Source organism: Coregonus lavaretus (genome assembly GCF_964263955.1).
Source record: "Coregonus lavaretus genome assembly, chromosome: 8".
Lineage (NCBI taxonomy): Eukaryota > Metazoa > Chordata > Actinopteri > Salmoniformes > Salmonidae > Coregonus > Coregonus lavaretus.
Genome location: NC_139995.1, coordinates 14,050,154 through 14,068,107, shown reverse-complemented (window position 1 = coordinate 14,068,107; position 17,954 = coordinate 14,050,154). Strand labels below are relative to the sequence as shown.

At 44.8% G+C, this 17,954-nt stretch overlaps 1 pseudogene across 1 annotated transcript in view; it reads right to left on the bottom strand.

Moving 5' to 3' along the window:
* LOC311133171 (SLIT-ROBO Rho GTPase-activating protein 2-like) overlaps positions 1-17,954 on the bottom strand; it is a 48,121-nt pseudogene that overhangs the window by 8,625 nt on the left and 21,542 nt on the right. The window contains exons 4-14 of the transcript XR_014615368.1: positions 15,622-15,749; positions 14,644-14,863; positions 14,164-14,265; positions 13,370-13,567; positions 12,936-13,020; positions 12,309-12,336; positions 3,857-3,887; positions 2,743-2,803; positions 1,339-1,416; positions 1,015-1,149; positions 769-874 (exon numbers count right to left, since the gene is read on the bottom strand). The product of XR_014615368.1 is annotated as an SLIT-ROBO Rho GTPase-activating protein 2-like (transcript). The remainder of the gene's footprint in view (positions 1-768; positions 875-1,014; positions 1,150-1,338; positions 1,417-2,742; positions 2,804-3,856; positions 3,888-12,308; positions 12,337-12,935; positions 13,021-13,369; positions 13,568-14,163; positions 14,266-14,643; positions 14,864-15,621; positions 15,750-17,954) is intronic.

The window sequence follows — 17,954 nt, the reverse complement described above, 5'->3', positions numbered from 1 at the left end:
TCTTGTAGGCTATGTGTGGAAGCCAGGAGATGCTAAGTGTGTTTATGTTAATTAACGGTAAATTACCGTGAGACCGACAATTATTTGCTTTACAATCACCGGCTGACGAAAGTTCGTGACCGCCACAGCCATAGTTGGGGGTCATGTTGAATCACTTGGACCAAATGGACCAGCTCCAAACAGGATTTGTCATAAGAGGCCTGTCTGTCTGGGACCCTGAAAACTGCACATGGTGCTCAAGTTTCACTCCTCTCTTTTCTCCTCACTCCTTTTCTCTCTCTCTCTTTCTATCTCAGCCCCCAGATGGAGGGTTTAGTCATCAAAGCTGAGACTTTGATGACTGTGTGTGTGTGTGTGTGTGTGTGTGTTGTAGTAGTAGCAGTAGTAAAGGGTGATTCTGGCACGTCTGGTGTCCTTTATGACTCAGGGGAGAGCTGTAAGGGCGGACAGACACAGAGCAGCCATTTATACCAGTATGGGAAACACACACACACCTCATTCTGGCAATGATAGTGAAACTGTAACAGATTCCGCTGGCTGGAGAAACCATATGGCTACACATAGACCACAGAGAGGGGAGGGATGGAGGGAGCGAGGGAGGGAGGGAGGGAGGGAGCGAGGGAGGGAGGGATAGAGGGACGGGCTACTCTGAATACAACATTACAGATTAGCCTGAGCACAGCTTTGGTAGTGCAGTGGGATCACCACTAGTTGAGCTGTAGTAATGTTCCAGTAGTGTTGTAATAGTGTTAGTACAACATTACTCACTAGTTAAGGAAGGCAAACAGGTATCTCATGATGATGAGAGTGTTGCTGGGCAGAGACATCAGAACCTTCCTGATGTGGACAGCCCTCTCCTGCAGGTTCTCCATAGCTGAAACAGAACACACACAAAGGGTGAACACATACAAACACACACGTTGCACACACGCACACACTCACCACTGGACAGTGGACAGTGGTCTTTTTGTAGGGTATGATAATGGAAAAGGAGTGGCGCTGGCGGAGACTCACAGACACAGGATATGAGGTCATGGAAGACTTCCTTGGGGAAGAGGGCGTGGTCCAGGCCTCTGAAGTAGAGCTTTAGAACGCCAGCGATGGAGTCCATGTCATGATCATTCTGATCCCCCGCCAACGGGTCCTCACCTAGAGACAGAGGATGAAGGGAGGATGAACGAGAGGGAAATAAAGAGAGAGAGAAAGAGATGTGTTGGGGTGAGAAAGAGGGGAAAGGAAAGACATTTGGGTGGGTTAAAGAAGGAGTATTGTGAGATAAGCAGGTCCTACTGTTTATGCTATGGCTGGAGCTGGGCTTTCTGGGTAGTGTAGTCTTACCTCTCTCAAAGGCGTTCTTGATGTCGTTGACCTCCACCTGAGAGCCAGACACTCTGAAGATGCCCTCATGGTGCAGACCTTCAGAGAGAGAGAGAGAGAGAGAGAGAGAGAGAGAGAGAGAGAGAGAGAGAGAGAGAGAGAGAGAGAGAGAGAGAGAGAGAGAGAGAGAGAGAGAGAGAGAGAGAGAGAGAGAGAGAGAGAGAGAGAGAGAGAGAGAGAGAGAGAGTTAAATTCTAAAAGGAAGCGATTCCAAAACCTTCCATAACAATGCCATCACCTGCAGAGAGACAAACCTGGAGAAGAGTCCCCTAAGCAAGCTGGTCCTGGTGCTCTGTTCACAAACAAACTCAACAGAGCCCCAGGGCAGCAACACAATTAGACCCAACCAAATCATGAGAAAACAAAAAGATAATTACTTGACACATTGGAAAGAATTAACAAAAAAACGGAGCAAACTAGAATGCTATTTGGCCCTAAACAGAGAGTATACAGTGGCAGAATACCTGACAACTGTGACTGACCCAAAATTAAGGAAAGCTTTGACTATGTACAGACTCAGTGAGCATAGCCTTGCTATTGAGAGACGCCGCCATAGGCAGAACTGGCTCTCAAGAGAAGACAGGCTATGTGCACACTGCCCACAAAATGAGGTGGAAACTGAGCTGCACTTCCTAACCTCCTGCCAAATGTATGACCATATTAGAGACACACATTTCCCTCAGATTACACAGACCCACAAAGAATTTGAAAACAAATCCAATTTTGATAAACTCCCATATCTATTGGGTGAAATACCACAGTGTGCCATCACAGCAGCAAGATTTGTGACCTGTTGCCACAAGAAAAGGACAACCAGTGAAGAACAAACACCAATGTAAATACAACCCATATTTATGTTTATTTATTTTCCCTTTTGTACTTTAACTATTGCACACTCACTAGACATAATATGACATTTGAAATGTCTCTATTCCTTTGGAACTTTTGTGAGCGTAATGTTTACTGTTAATTTCTTATTGTTTATTATCTATTTCACTTGCTTTGGCAATGTAAACATATGTTTCCCATGCCAATAAATCCATTGAATTGAATTGAAAGCGAGAGACAGAGAGAGGGAGAGAGAGAGAGAGAGCGATGTTACTGATCTTCTAGACAACAGACAGCCGACACAGGCTATTTATTATTCTGTTGTATTTGAATTATTTATATTGCAATGTCACAATACTTAAGGTTATTCTATTTTTTTATTTTTTTTATTTTGCCCCTGCAAAGCCAACAACAAAACACCCATCCACACAGGCAGAGACAGAGCCAGACATTGGCACAGTCAACAGAGACACAGCCAGTCATTGACCTATTCAACAGAGACCCAGCCAATGAGAGCACAGAGCAGGGCATCCTCACCATGGCGACTGATGAAGCGGATACAGCTCTCCACCATCAGAGGGATGACCTGGCCAGCCTCCTGAGAGAGAGGAGGAGAGGAGGATTAGAGGAGGAGAGAATATGCCGTGCAGGTAACCAGGAGAGGGAGGAGAGGAAAGGGGGATGGAGAGTGAAAAGAGAATTCCCTGACCATTTCCCTCTGTCGGAGAGAGGGGAGGAGGGGAGAGAGGGGAGGAGGGGAGAGAGGGATGGAGGGGAGAGAGGGATGGAGGGAGAGCAGTAGAATAACAGTAACCAGTGTTGAGACTTGAGAGTCCAGACAGGGAGAATATGACTTACACACGGATACAAGAATCACATATGCAATCAGGCACACAGCACATACAAAAGAAGTCACACATGCTTGAACGCACACACACTCACACACACACACATCGATGAGGAAGAGGTTTCATAGCGGAGAGGGAAGCGCGGGAATACAGAAGCCAGCTGTTGCTAGGAGTTAGCTTTTTCCCAATCCCTTTGTTTGGGTTTTCCACAGATCACTATCTGATGAGGGCAGGGAATCTGTGGAACATTCTGTGTGTGTGTCTGTGCATGTGTGCGTATTTGTGTGTTACATGTCTGTGTGTATCAGTGTGGTTGTATGCTGTTCAGAAGCTGCCTGCTGTTTCACTGATCTCTGGGGGGGGGGGTGTTGACAGTGGAGGATCACAGCAGAAGGCTCCCACTAGGGGGAGCTAGCTACACTCACTGGATGTTATAATAGAAATGGAATCTATCTCTTCTTATATGGTCCTTGCAATCCTGGATCCTTCGGATGTCCCTAGTTGAAATGTACAATGATTCAGGTAAGGTGTAAGGTTAGGGTAGGGGTTAAAGGTAGGGTTAGGGTTTAGGTTAGGGACGTCCCAAGGACCCCAGATAGCACTGACCCTTCTAATACAGTACAGTTTACCTGCAGAACTGTTTCAGATGGTGCAGTCTGTAAACCTAGCAAGAGATTGGCATGGGGCTGGTGCATAATATGCAGAGCAGTGGACAGTGAGTCCAGGACAAAGGTAAAACCACATACACAGAGAGAGAAACGTACACACATGAAACCACACTCTGAACGGAGAGAGAAAATTACCTGCTTCCGTAGTGCAGAGTTCCTCCTGTCACTGGAGAGAAAGAGAGGGAAAGAGAGAGAACACTGTTCTATCACTACGCCTCCAGAGATACTATTTATACACAACTCTGGAAATGATCTACACTCCCTAATGTATTTATTTGGACAATGTAGCTAAAATGTGTAACTTGGGGGGGGGGTATGATCTTTGTCCTCTGTAACTTATTGTAAATAAGAATAAAATGTTTATGAACACTTCTACATTAATGTGGATGCTACCATGATTACGGATAATCATGAATTAATCCTGAATAATGATGAGTGAGAAAAAGTGACCCCAAAATGACAAAAATACATGATTTACCATTAATTTCTATTGGGTACAACATACAGTACAGTGCCTTCAGAAAGTATTCATACCCCTTGACTATTTTCACATTTTGTTGTGTTACAAGGTTTAAATGGATTTCATTGTAATTCTTTGTCAACGATCTACACAAAATACTACCTAATATCAAAGTGGATGACCATTAAAACATTTTTTATATATACACTAACGTTAAAAAGTTTGGGGTCACTTAGAAATGTCCTTGTTTTCGAAAGAAAGGCAATTTTTTTGTCCATTAAAATAACATCAAATTGATCAGAAATACAGTGTAGACATTGTTAATGTTGTAAATGGCTATTGTAGCTGGAAACTGATGATTTTTAATGGAATATCTACATAGGCGTACAGAGGCTCATTATCAGCAACCATCAATCCTGTGTTCCAATGGCACTAATCCAAGTTTATCATTTTAAAAGGCTAATTGATCATTAGAAAACCAGAATAGAAAGAGGAGTGGGAGGCCCCGGTGCACAACTGAGCAAGAGGACAAATACATTAGAGTGTATGGTTTGAGAAACAGATGCCTCACAGGTCCTCAACTGGCAACTTCATTAAATAGTACCCGCAAAACACCAGTCTCAACGTCAACAGTGAAGAGGCGACTCCGGGATGCTGACCTTCTAGGCAGAGTTGCAAAGAAAAAGCCATATCTCAGACTGGCCAATAAAAAGAAAAGATTAAGATGGCCAAAAGAACACAGACACTGGACAGAGGAAGATTGGAAAAAAGTGTTATGGACAGACGAATCGAAGTTTGAGGTGTTCGGATCACAAAGAATAACATTTGTGAGACGCAGACCAAATGAAGAGATGCTGGAGGAGTGCTTGATGCCATCTGTCACGCATGGTGGAGGCAATGTGATGGTCTGGGGGTGCTTTGGTGGTGGTAAAGTGGGAGATTTGTACAAGGTAAAGGGGATCTTGAAGAAGGAAGGCTATCACTCCATTTTGCATGGCATGCCATACCCTGTGGATGGCGCTTGATTGGAGCCAATTTCCTCCTACATCAGGACCATGACCCAAAGCACAGCTCCAAACTCTGCAATAACTATTTAGGGAAGAAGCAGTCAGCTGGTATTCTGTCTATAATGGAGTGGCCAGCACAGTCACCGGATCTCAACCCTATTGAGCTGTTGTGGGAGCAGCTTGACCATATGGTACGTAAGAAGTGCCCATCAAGCCAATCCAACTTGTGGGAGGTGCTTCAGGAAGCATGGGGTGAAATCTCTTCAGATTACCTCAACGAATTGACAACTAGAATGCCAAAGGTCTGCAAGGCTGTAATTGCAAATTGACGAAAGCAAAGTTTGAAGGACACAATTATTATTTCCATTAAAAATCATTATTTCTAACCTTGTCAATGACTACATTTCCTATGCATTTTGCTATATTTCCTATTCAAACTCATTTCATGTATGTTTTCTTGGAAAACAAGGAAATGTCTAAGTGACCCCAAACTTTTGAACGGTAGTGTATATATATATACAGTGAGGGGAAAAAGTATTTGATCCCCTGCTGATTTTGTACGTTTGCCCACTGACAAAGAAATTATCAGTCTGTAATTTTAATGGTAGGTTTATTTGAACAGTGAGAGACAGAATAACGACAAAAAAATACAGAAAAAGGCATGTCAAAAATGTTATAAATTGATTTGCATTTTAATGAGGGAAATAAGTATTTGACCCCTCTGCAAAACATGACTTAGTACTTGGTGGCAAAACCCTTGTTGGCAATCACAGAGGTCAGACGTTTCTTGTAGTTGGCCACCAGGTTTGCACGTATCTCAGGAGGGATTTTGTCCCACTCCTCTTTGCAGATCTTCTCCAAGTCATTAAGGTTTCGAGGCTGACGTTTGGCAACTCGAACCTTCAGCTCCCTCCACAGACTTTCTATGGGATTAAGGTCTGGAGACTGGCTAGGCCACTCCAGGACCTTAATGCGCCTCTTCTTGAGCCACTCCTTTGTTGCCTTGGCCGTGTGTTTTGGGTCATTGTCATGCTGGAATACCCATCCATGACCCATTTTCAATGCCCTGGCTGAGGTACATAGCCCCGTACATCGTCCATTTTATGCGGTGAAGTTGTCCTGTCCCCTTAGCAGAAAAACACGCCCAAAGCATAATGTTTCCACCTCCATGTTTGACGGTGGGGATGGTGTTCTTGGGGTCATAGGCAGCATTCCTCCTCCTCCAAACACGGCGAGTTGAGTTGATGCCAAAGAGCTCGATTTTGGTCGCATCTGACCACAACACTTTCACCCAGTTCTCCTCTGAATCATTCAGATGTTCATTGGCAAACTTCAGACGGGCCTGTATATGTGCTTTCTTGAGCTGGGGGACATTGCGGGTGTTGCAGGATTTCAGTCCTTCACGGCGTAGTGTGTTACCAATTGTTTTCTTGGTGACTATGGTCCCAGCTGCGTAGTGTGTTACCAATTGTTTTCTTGGTGACTATGGTCCCAGCTGCCTTGAGATCATTGACAAGATCCTCCCGTGTACTTCTGGGCTGATTCCTCACCGTTCTCATGATCATTGCAACTCCACGAGGTGAGATCTTGCATGGAGCCCCAGGCCGAGGGAGATTGACAGTTATTTTGTGTTTCTTCCATTTGCGAATAATCGCACCAACTGTTGTCACCTTCTCACCAAGCTGCTTGGCGATGGTCTTGTAGCCCATCCCAGCCTTGTGTAGGTCTACAGTCTTGTCCCTGACATCCTTGGAGAGCTCTTTGGTCTTGGCCATGGTGGAGAGTTTGGAATCTGATTGATTGATTGCTTCTGTGGACAGGTGTCTTTTATACAGGTAACAAAATGAGATTAGGAGCACTCCCTTTAAGAGTGTGCTCCTAATCTCAGCTCGTTACCTGTATAAAAGACACCTGGGAGCCAGAAATCTTTCTGATTGAGAGGGGGTCAAATACTTATTTCCCTCATTAAAATGCTAATCAATTTATAACATTTTTGACATGCGTTTTTCTGGATTATTTTGTTGTTATTCTGTCTCTCACTGTTCAAATAAACCTACCATTAAAATTATAGACTGATCATTTCTTTGTCAGTGGGCAAACGTACTAAATCAGCAGGGGATCAAATACTTTTTTCCCTCACTGTATATATATATCTTCATTAGGTACAGTTGAAGTCAGAAGTTTACATACACCTTAGCCAAAAACATTTAAACTCAGTTTTTCACAATTCCTGACATTTAATCCTAATAAAAATTCCCAGTCTTAGGTCAGTTAGGATCACCACTTTATTTTAAGAATTTGAAATGTCAGAATAATAGTAGAGAGAATTATTTATTTCAGCTTTTATTTATTTCATCACATTCCCAGTGGGTCAGAAGTTTACATACACTCAATTAGTATTTGTTAGCATTGCCTTTAAATAGTTTAACTTGGGTCAAATGTTTCAGGTAGCCTTCCACAAGCTTCCCACAATAAATTGGGTGAATTTTGGCCCATTCCTCCTAACAGAGCTGGTATAACTGAGTCACGTTTGTAGGCCTCCTTGCTCGCACACACTTTTTCAGTTCTGCCCACACATTTTCTATAGGATTGAGGTTTTGTGATGGCCACTCCAATACCTTGACTTTGTTGTCCTTAAGCCATTTTGCCACAACTTTGGAAGTATGCTTGGAGTCATTGTCCATTTGGAAGACCCATTTGCGACCAAGCTTTAACTTCCTGACTGATGTCTTGAGATGTTGCTTCAATATATCCACATCATTTTCCTTCCTTCATGATGCCATCTATTTTGTGAAGTGCACCAGGCCCTCCTGCAGCAAAGCACCCCCACAGCATGATGCTGCCACCCCCGTGCTTCACGGTTGGGATGGTGTTCTTCGGCTTGCAGGCCACCCCCTTTATCCTCCAAACATAACGATGGTCATTATGGCCAAACAGTTCTATTTTTGTTTCATCAGACCAGAGGACATTTCTCCAAAAAGTACGATCTTTGTCCCCATGTGCAGTTGCAAACCGTAGTCTGGCTTTTTTATGGCGGTTTTGGAGCAATGGATTCTTCCGTGCTGAGCGGCCTTTCAGGTTATGTCGATATAGGACTAGTTTTACTGTGGATATAGATACTTTTGTACCTGTTTCCTCCAGCATCTTTACAAGGTCCTTTGCTGTTGTTCTAGGATTGATTTGCACTTTTCGCACCAAAGTACGTTCATCGCTAGGAGACAGAACGCGTCTTCGTCCTGAGCGGTATGACGGCTGTGTGGTCCCATGGTGTTTATACTTGCGTACTATTGTTTATACAGATGAACGTGGTACCTGTACACGTTTTAATGACTCCAACCTAAGTGTATGTAAACTTCCGACTTCAACTGTAAGTATTCAACCACCTGAGTCAATACATGTTAGAATCACCTTTGGAAGCGATTGTAGCTGTGAGTCTTTCTAGGTAAGTCTCTAAGAGCCATCCACACCTGGATAGTGCAACATTTGTTAAATCAAAACTGTTAACTCAGCCACTTAGGAGCATTCACTGTCTTCTTGGTAAGCAACTCCAGTGTAGATTTGGCCTTGTGTTTTAGGTTATTGTCCTGCTGAAAGGTGACTTCATCTTCCAGTGTCTGGTGGAAAGCAGACTGAACCAGGTTTTCCTCTAAGATTTTGCCTGTGCTTAGCTCCATTCCGTTAATTTTTTATCCTGAAAAACTCCCCAGTCCTTAACAATTACAAGCATACCCATAACATGATGCAGCCACTGCTATGCGTGAAAATATGGAGAGTGGTACTCAGTAATGTGTTGCATTGGATTTGCCCCAAACATAACACTTCAGGACAAAAAGTGAAAAAGTTTTGCCACATATTTTGTCGTATTACTTGGGTGTCTTGTTGCAAACAGGATGCATGTTTTGGAATAGTTTATTTTGGACAGGCTTCCTTCCTTTCACTCTGTCAATTAGGTTAGTATTGTGGAGTAACTACAATGTTGTTGATCCATCCTCAGTTTTCTCCTATCACATCTACTAAACTCCATAACTGATTTAAAGTCACCATGGGGCTCATGGTGAAATCCCTGAGCAGTTTCCTTCCTCTCCGGCAACTGAGTTAGGAAGGACGCCTGTATCTTTGTAGTGACTGGGTGTATTGATACACCATCTAAAGTGTAATTAATAACTTCACCATGCTCAACGGGATATTCAATATATATATATTTTGTTTACCCATCTACCAATAGGTGCCCTTCTTTGCAAGGCATTGTAAAACCTCCCTGGTCTTTGTGGTTGAATCTGTGTTTGAAATTCACTGCTCGACTGAGAGACCTTACAGATAATTGTGTGTGTCGGGTACAGAGATGAGGTAGTCATTCAAAAATCATGTTTAGTACTATTATTGCACACAGAGTGAGTTCATGTTATGTGAATTGTTAAGCACATTTTTACTCCTGCACTTGTTTAGGCTTGCCATAAGCTTTTCATTTTTTATTAACTTGTTAAAAAAATTATAAAACACAACTACTTTGACATTATGGGGTATTGTGTGTAGGCCAGTGACAAAAAAATCTCTATTTAATCCATTTTAAAATTAGGCTGTAACACAACAAATTGTGGAAAAAGTAAAGGGGTGTGAATACTTTTTGAAGGTACTGTAATCCGAAACACAACCAAAACAAACTGCCAATGCATTCAACAAGTTTGTAGAGTCACAATCTCGATGTAGTCATCGCGTGCTAGGAAAATGGGACCAAAAACTAAAATCTTGACTACTTTAATACACTATAAGTGAATTTGTCCACATACTTGTGACACCTTCAAATGGGGGGACTAGATACATGAAATGGTTTCATTTCTAAACGGTAAAACAGAAAAATACCCTCAACTAAAAGGTGACATTCTGTACTGTTGCCTCATTTTTTTATATTTTAATTCAAATCCAAAATGCTGGAGTATAGATTAAACGTTTTAGCTTCACTGTCCAAATAAATACGTAAGGGCCTTGCAAAAGTATTCATCCCCCTTGGCCTTTTTCCTATTTTGTAGCATTACAACCTGTAATTTAAATGGATTATTTTTTGGATTTCATGTAATGGACATACACAAAATAGTCCAAATTGGTGAAGTGAAATGAAAAAATTCTAAAAAATAAATAACGGAAAAGTGGTGCGTGCATATTTTTTCACCCCCTTTGCTTTGCCCCTAAATAAGATCTGGTGCAACCAATTACCCTCAGAAGTCACATAATTAGTTAAATAAAGTCCACCTGTGTGCAATCTAAGTGTCACATGATCTGTCACATGATCTCAGTATATATACACCTGTTCTGAAAGGCCACAGAGTCTGCAACACAACTAAGCAAGGGGCACCACGAAGCAAGCAGCACCATGAAGACAAAGGAGCTCTCCAAACAGGTCAGGGACAAAGTTGTGGAGAAGTACAGATCAAGGTTGGGTTATAAAAACTTTGAACATTTCACGGAGAACCATTCAATCCATTATTATAAAATGGAAAGAATATGGCACCACAACAAACCTGCCAAGAGAGGGCCGCCCACCAAAACTCACGGACCAGGCAAGGAGGGCATTAATCAGAGAGGCAACAAAGAGACCAAAGATAACCCTGAAGGAGCTGCAAAGCTCCACAGCGGAGATTGGAGTATTTGTCCATAGGACCACTTTAAGCCGTACACTCCACAGAGCTGGGCTTTACGAAAGAGTGGCCAGAAAAAAGCCATTGCTTAAAGAAAAAAATAAGTGAACACGTTTGGTTCACCAAAAGGCATGTGGGAGACTCCCCAAACATATTGAAGAAGGTACTCTGGTCAGATGAGACTAAAATTGAGCTTTTTGTCCATTAAGGAAAACGCTTTGTCTGGCGCAAACCAAACACCTCTCATCACCCCGAGAACACCATCACCACAGTGAAGCATGGTGGTGGCAGCACTGGGAAAAGAATTGAAGGAATGATGGATGGCACTAAATACAGGGAAAGTCTTGAGGGAAACCTGTTTCAGTCTTCCAGAGATTTGAGACTGGGACGGAGGTTCACCTTCCAACAGGACAATGACCCTAAGCATACTGCTAAAGAAACACTTGAGTGGTTTAAGGGGAAACATTTAAATGTCTTGGAATGGCCTAGTCAAAGCCCAGACCTCAATCCACTTGAGAATCTGTGGTATGACTTAAAGATTGCTGTACACCAGCAGAACCCATCCAACTTGAAGGAGCTGGAGCAGTTTTGCCTTGAAGAATGGGCAAAAATCCCAGTGGCTAGATGTGCCAAGCTTATATAGACATACCCCAAGAGACTTGCAGCTGTAATTGCTGCAAAAGGTGGCTCTACAAAGTATTGACTTTGGGGGGGTGAATAGTTATGCACGCTTAAGTTTTCTGTTTTTTTGTCTTATTTCTTGTTTGTTTCACACAAAAAAGATTTTGCATCTTCAAAGTGGTAGGCATGTTGTGTAAATCAAATGATACAACCCCCCCAAAAATCCATTTTAATTCCAGGTTGTAAGGCAACAAAATAGGAAAAATGCCAAGGGGGGTGAATACTTTCGCAAGCCACTGTATGTGTTAGCAGTTGATGTTATTCTTCAATAACACAGACCCCAAAGCAAATCAGGGGGAGAAAAAATATTTATTCAAAGAGAACAAATCATAGTTGTTTTGCTGGGAAGTAGATGGTAGATGTTCATTCTTCCCTGTTCTCAATGTTTCTCCACTGAACAAAGAGACAGGATGCAGTTTATAGCCTCAAGCCTAGCATGTGGCTGACCAATTAGAATTCCTTGCAATAAAATTGGGCCAATAGCCAAACCCCCAAGTATCCTGTTTTAGGCTCAATGTATCTATTCTAAACAGATGTTGAACTGAAAAACAACTATTTCAATTGATCGTTAATTCCCTCTTGACCTCTAGTCCTCTTGACCACTAGTCCTCTGCGTTGTATATTTATCTTCGAATATTCTTACATTTGTGAACTCACACATACACACACAAAGACACACACAATTCCCGCTAACAGAATAATGAGTATGTGCCCATAAACACGCCCAGACAGTCAAATAGACCATAGAGCCTACTATAGAACCTCCCAATGGTAAGTGTGTGTATGTGTTTCCTTCCTTCACCTACCTGGCAAGGCAACAGTCAGTCTTCTGACCTAAAGCAGGGAAGACACAGGAAGAGGGGGAGGGGAGAAAGAGAGAGAAAAAAATATTAAGTTATAGCAGAAGCAAGAGGAAGAGAAGAGGGAAATGGCCGCAGCTGGATCCAAACTGTGACAGACTTCCCCTGGAATACACACACGCTAACACACACACACATGCTAACACACACACACGCTAAAACACACACACAAACACACGCTAATACACACACAGTCTCAATGGTTTTCCTGTCGGAGCCATACCTCCTGCTAAACACATCCCAGAGGATCTCCCCCCCATCCACAGCTGTGCTCTCCCCCCTCCGTCCCTCCCTCCCTCCCTCCCTCCCACATCCTATCCCCCCTGCCCCATCCTGCTCCCCAGTGTGGCCCTTCGTGTGGCCTAACACGCGTCTGCTCTCTGTGGCCTGCTCTGGCCTCCTTCACCCCCCGTCCTCCAATCCCTGCTCTGCTCTGCTCTGCTCTCTCACACGCACAAATGTCTCTCTAACACGCTGTTGGAAACGTGTTCAAACTATTTGTCCTAGCAGTGACATGCTCAGTTAAAAACATCCAGTTGATGCAATATGTGACTGTGACAATATGTGACTCACTCTCTCCCAGAGTCTTCTGTATCAGGTCATGTTTGGCCTCCAGTTTGGTAATCAGGTTCCGCCCCTCCAGAAACTCCTTCAGTTTCTACAGTACAGAGAGAGAGAGAGAGAGAGAGAGAGAGAGAGAGAGAGAGAGAGAGAGAGAGAGAGAGAGAGAGAGAGAGAGAGAGAGAGAGAGAGAGAGAGAGAGAGAGAGAGAGAGAGAGAGAGAGAGAGAGAGAGAGAGAGAGAGAGAGAGAGAGAGAGCGCGCGCACGAGGGGGGGACGTTAGTAACTGTGCACAGATTTGAGTGTGTATCATCACTGACCCCTCCTTAGGCAGCGCATGTGAATGTGTGTATCACCACAACAAGACCTCACTGACTCTTCCTGTATCACCATAACACACCACTGTCCTCAACACGACACATCTCTGCCCTGTGATTGGTTCTCACCGTGAAGTAGAACTGCTCCGTCTCCTGCTGATTGGCCCGTCTCTTGGCCAGGCTGGGTTTGCTAAGGAATGATTCGCTCATGGTGGACTTCACCGACTCCATGGAGTTGCTGTGGTGGAAACACTCGCTGACGTCATAGTCCTCCACGGTGACCATGTCCTGGATGGTCGACAGAGTGGCCTCCATAGTCTTCTTCACCTAGAGAGAGGGAGAGAAAGGAGGGGGGAGGGGGAGAGGGGAGCGAGAGAGAGAGAGAGAGAGAGATAGTGTCATAAATTCTGTCAACAGATGTGGGTGAAATCAATTGTTTACATTTGAGTCATTAAGCAGACGCTCTTATCCAGAGCGACTTACAGTTAGTGTATCCATCTTAAGATAGCTAGATGAGACAAGCACATATCTCAGTCATAGTAAGTACATTAATCCTCAATAAAAGTAGCTATCAGCAAAGTCAGAGCTGGCAAGAGAAGTGTGAGTGTTCGTGTAGACAAGGCAAGGTTATTTTTATTTCTTATTTTCTTATTTTTCTATTAAAAATTAATAAAACATCTTGTTTCTCTTCAAAATGTGGGTGAAAATGGTGTGAGTGGGAAGACAAATCAAAACTGTCATAATGAACAGAAAAGGCTATGGAAAGATGAGGTGAGGGATGGGGGAGGAGGAGGTGAAATTATGGAGTAATGAAGTGAGAGATGGGGGGATGAAGGGGTAAAATGATGGAGTAATGAAGTGAGAGATGGGGGGATGAAGGGGTAAAATTATGGAGTGATGAGGCGGAGGAGTGCAGGTTTCACCTCCTCATTCTCGATGGTGAGGGTGGAGAGACGGGACTGCAGCTGCTGACACCTCTGGAGTAACTCCCCTTCTAACGGCTGCTGGGCACATACTACCCCCATCTAGAGAGAGAGAGAGAGAGAGACAGAGAGAGAGAGAGAGAGAGAGAGAGAGAGAGAGAGAGAGAATGAGAAAGACACACACAATTAGTTTACAGCTGAGATCCACAAGCTGGTCGCCCCAGGCGCATTCATGGTAAAAAAAAAAAAATCATAGTACATACTCCGCTGTTCTATCGCATGTGCAATGATGTCAGAGGGAAAACAAAATTCTGTGTTGTTTGAAGTAACATCTTTGTTGATGTAATATTACAAACGGACGTGGCAGATCCACCGCTACAGATTCCGGATTTAAACTCAAACACTTACTAATCCCTCCACCCCCACCCAACCAGCCCAACCCCCCCACAGCACGTATCACCCCCCACCACATTCCCGTACCGTGTCTCCCATGTGTGACTGGAAGTCGAAGCGCATGGGGGGACAGAAGACGCTATTGTAGGTCTCCATCAGTCTCTGCTTGTCCCCATTGGGCTCCAGCTCTCTACTGCCCCCTCCAGGCCCTCCAGACCAGTGTGTTTAGACGCCTCCACGTTCATCTCCGCTGACAGGTAGGTCCGCAACGCACGGTGGAGACTGGCATGGTAGCCAGGTCACAGCACTGACAGAGGGAGGTGGTGGGGGCGAGAGAAAGAGAGAGAGAGAGAGAGAGAGAGAGAGAGAGAGAGAGAGAGAGAGAGAGAGAGAGAGAGAGAGAGAGAGAGAGAGAGAGAGAGAGAGATGTTTAATTGAGCAGAGAGATAGCTTAGAAAGTCATGGTTAAAATCAAAGCAATATGTCTTTGGTAATGAGATATTCCCGTGGACGTCCAATTAACAATGCTGCATGCTACACCATCATTCATGAATGTGAGGGTATCCTACATGCTAACCCATCAGTCAGAATGAGTGAGGTCATGCTACATGCTAACCCATCAGTCAGAGTGAAGGAGCAGTAGAACTACTTGTTTACCAATCATCATCATTCCTGTTCATATAGCCACAGGCTAACCCACAGGTTCTCAGTCTCTAGTGGGGGACAGACGACAGTAATGAGACCAGAGGGTAGAGGAGAGGAGAGGGGAAGGGGGGAAAGAGAAGAGAAGGGGGGAGCCCTGCCAGTGGTCCTCGTTAAGGGTCAGGGAAAAGAGGATGAGGGAGGAGGCTGTAGAGAGGGGAGCCCTGCCAGTGGGAAAGAAGGGATGAGGGGGAGGAGGAATGATAAGGATGAGGGGAGAGCCCTGCTCTTCTCGTAGTAGGTCTGTTGAGGCTGTGAGGAAATGGCTACCTGCTGCAGGAGAGGGGGGAAGAGATGAAGGAGGGGGAGGATTGGGCTACAGAAAGACAAAAGGTTGTGTGTTGTTTTGTGGTGTGTACTCACGTCTAAGATGTCAGACAGGTCGTGGATGTAGTATTTGAAGACACAGCTGTTGGTGGCCTCCAGAGCCAGCAGGTACTCATTCCTCGCCTTGATCGCTTCAGCTTGTTCTCTGTGTACTTAGCCTGCCTCTGAGAGGGAGACAGAGAGAGAGAGAGAGAGAGAGAGAGAGAGAGAGAGAGAGAGAGAGAGAGGAGAGAGAGAGAGAGAGAGAGAGAGAGAGAGAGAGGAGAGAGAGAGAGAGAGAGAGAGAGAGAGAGAGAGAGAGAGAGAGAAAGAGAGAGGGGGGAGAGAGAGAGAGAGAGAGAGAGAGAGAGAGAGAGAGAGAGAGAGAGAGAGAGAGAGAGAGAGAGAGAGAGAGATACAATGCATGCAGGGCAGAATTAGGCCAATATCCACTAATAATAAAAACTCAAAAAATAGCAATTAAGTTTTAAAATACAGTGACCCCCTCTCATATCATTACCAAGCCCTGCAATGCCAAGAGCTGAGGCAAAGAAAGAGTCCTTCATCCAGCTGGTCCTGGGGCTGAGTTCACAAACATTGTTCTACTTTCTTTTTTTTCTTTTCTTTATTTGACCTTTATTTAACTAGGCAAGTCAGTTAAGAACAAATTCTTATTTACATGACGGCCTACACCGGCGCTGCCCTATGGGAATCCCAATCACGGCCGGTTGTGATACAGCCTGGAATCGAACCAGGGGGTCTGTAGTGACGCCTCAAGCACTGAGATGCAGTGCCTTAGACCGCTGAAGCCTCAGGACCAGAACATCCAATCAATCAGAATAAACCAAATTACAACACAGTCAAAACAAAACTACATTGCTTATTGGGAAACACAAGCACAAAGTAAAATGCAGTGCTATCTGGCCCTAAATCGACAGTACACCGTGGCTAACTATTTGACCATGGTTACTGATCAAAACCTTAGAAAAACCTTGACAAAGTACAGGCTCAGTGAGCACAGCCTTGCCATTGAGAAGGGTAGACACAGGAAAACCTGGCTCCCAGAACCTGAGACAGAGCTGCATTTCCTGACAAAATGTCAAAAATATAAAACAATTAGAGAGTGTCATTTCCCCAAATTTGATACAATTTTTCAAGGTTTCAAAGACCTCTCTGATGAGAATAGGCTACCTATCCTGTTGGGGGAGGACGCAGAGAGCTGTGGGTTGGCAGCGCACTACATTGCTTCCTGCCATAAGATGAGGGACAGTGTCTGACAGACCAACCATGTCATGAGCCTCTCACTCCACCGGGTTACCACCTTTATTTTCTTCCACTCTGCTCACCACTCTCTCTACTCAGCCTAACTAGCTCCACCTGTCCCTGCTCTGCTCTGCTCTAATTACTCTGCCAGCTGCGCTGCATTACCCACTACCTCTCCCAGTATTTAAGGCCCTGTCTTTCAGCTCTCCGGTGTCAGATCGCCTGCAAAGCTCACACCCGGAACCTGTTTGCTCGCGCTTCTGGCTCACCCTGGTTTTGTGACCCCGGACCTGCCTGATTTTTGGATACTCTTCTGCCCCAGGAGATCCAGACCTGCTTCTGCCATAACGACTCTTGACTACTCTTCAATCCCGGTAACTCTGACCAGCCTTCTGCCTTGCTACTACGTATTTTGGATTTCCCTTGAACTGTACTGCTGCCTTGTTTCATTCCGCCCTGTTGTGTCTGTGTCTCCCCCCCCCAGGACTTCTGGACCACCCACCACCGGCTTCATAGGACGCATCGCTGCCACTGGGGGGGGCACAGACCCAGCACATTGGACGGGATCCCTGTTACCCCTGGAGCCTTCATTCACTCCCTACTTCCCTTTTCCCTTAAGTTTTAATAAACTTTCTGGTGTGACGCAATTGTGGTCCTCTGGTCGTCTGTCTGAACCGTGACAGTACGATCTGACCATTATGGACTCAGCGCACACTTTCCCCGACATGGAAACCGATGAGCATGAGCAGCAGTTCCAGCAGCAGCAACAACAACTCGCCATGATCATTCAACTCCTCACCAACCTTACCCCAGCCAGTCTGCCCACCAGCCCTGCCCCCGAGTTACCTGCCCCGGTCATTGCAGCCGCTGCTCCGGAACCCAAGATTGGAAACCCCGAGCGGTTCAACGGCGATTCAACCCAGGTCCGGCCATTCCTGACTAGCTGCCGACTTCAGTTCTCCTTGCAGCCAAGGACCTTCGCCACGGAGGGGGCTAAAGTTGGGTATGCCATCACTCACCTGACGGGCCGAGCTCGACTCTGGGGAACAGCAGAGTTCGAACGTCAAACCCCCGCATGTGCAACCTTCGACCTGTTTGCTGAGGAGATGCTGAAGGTGTTTGACCTG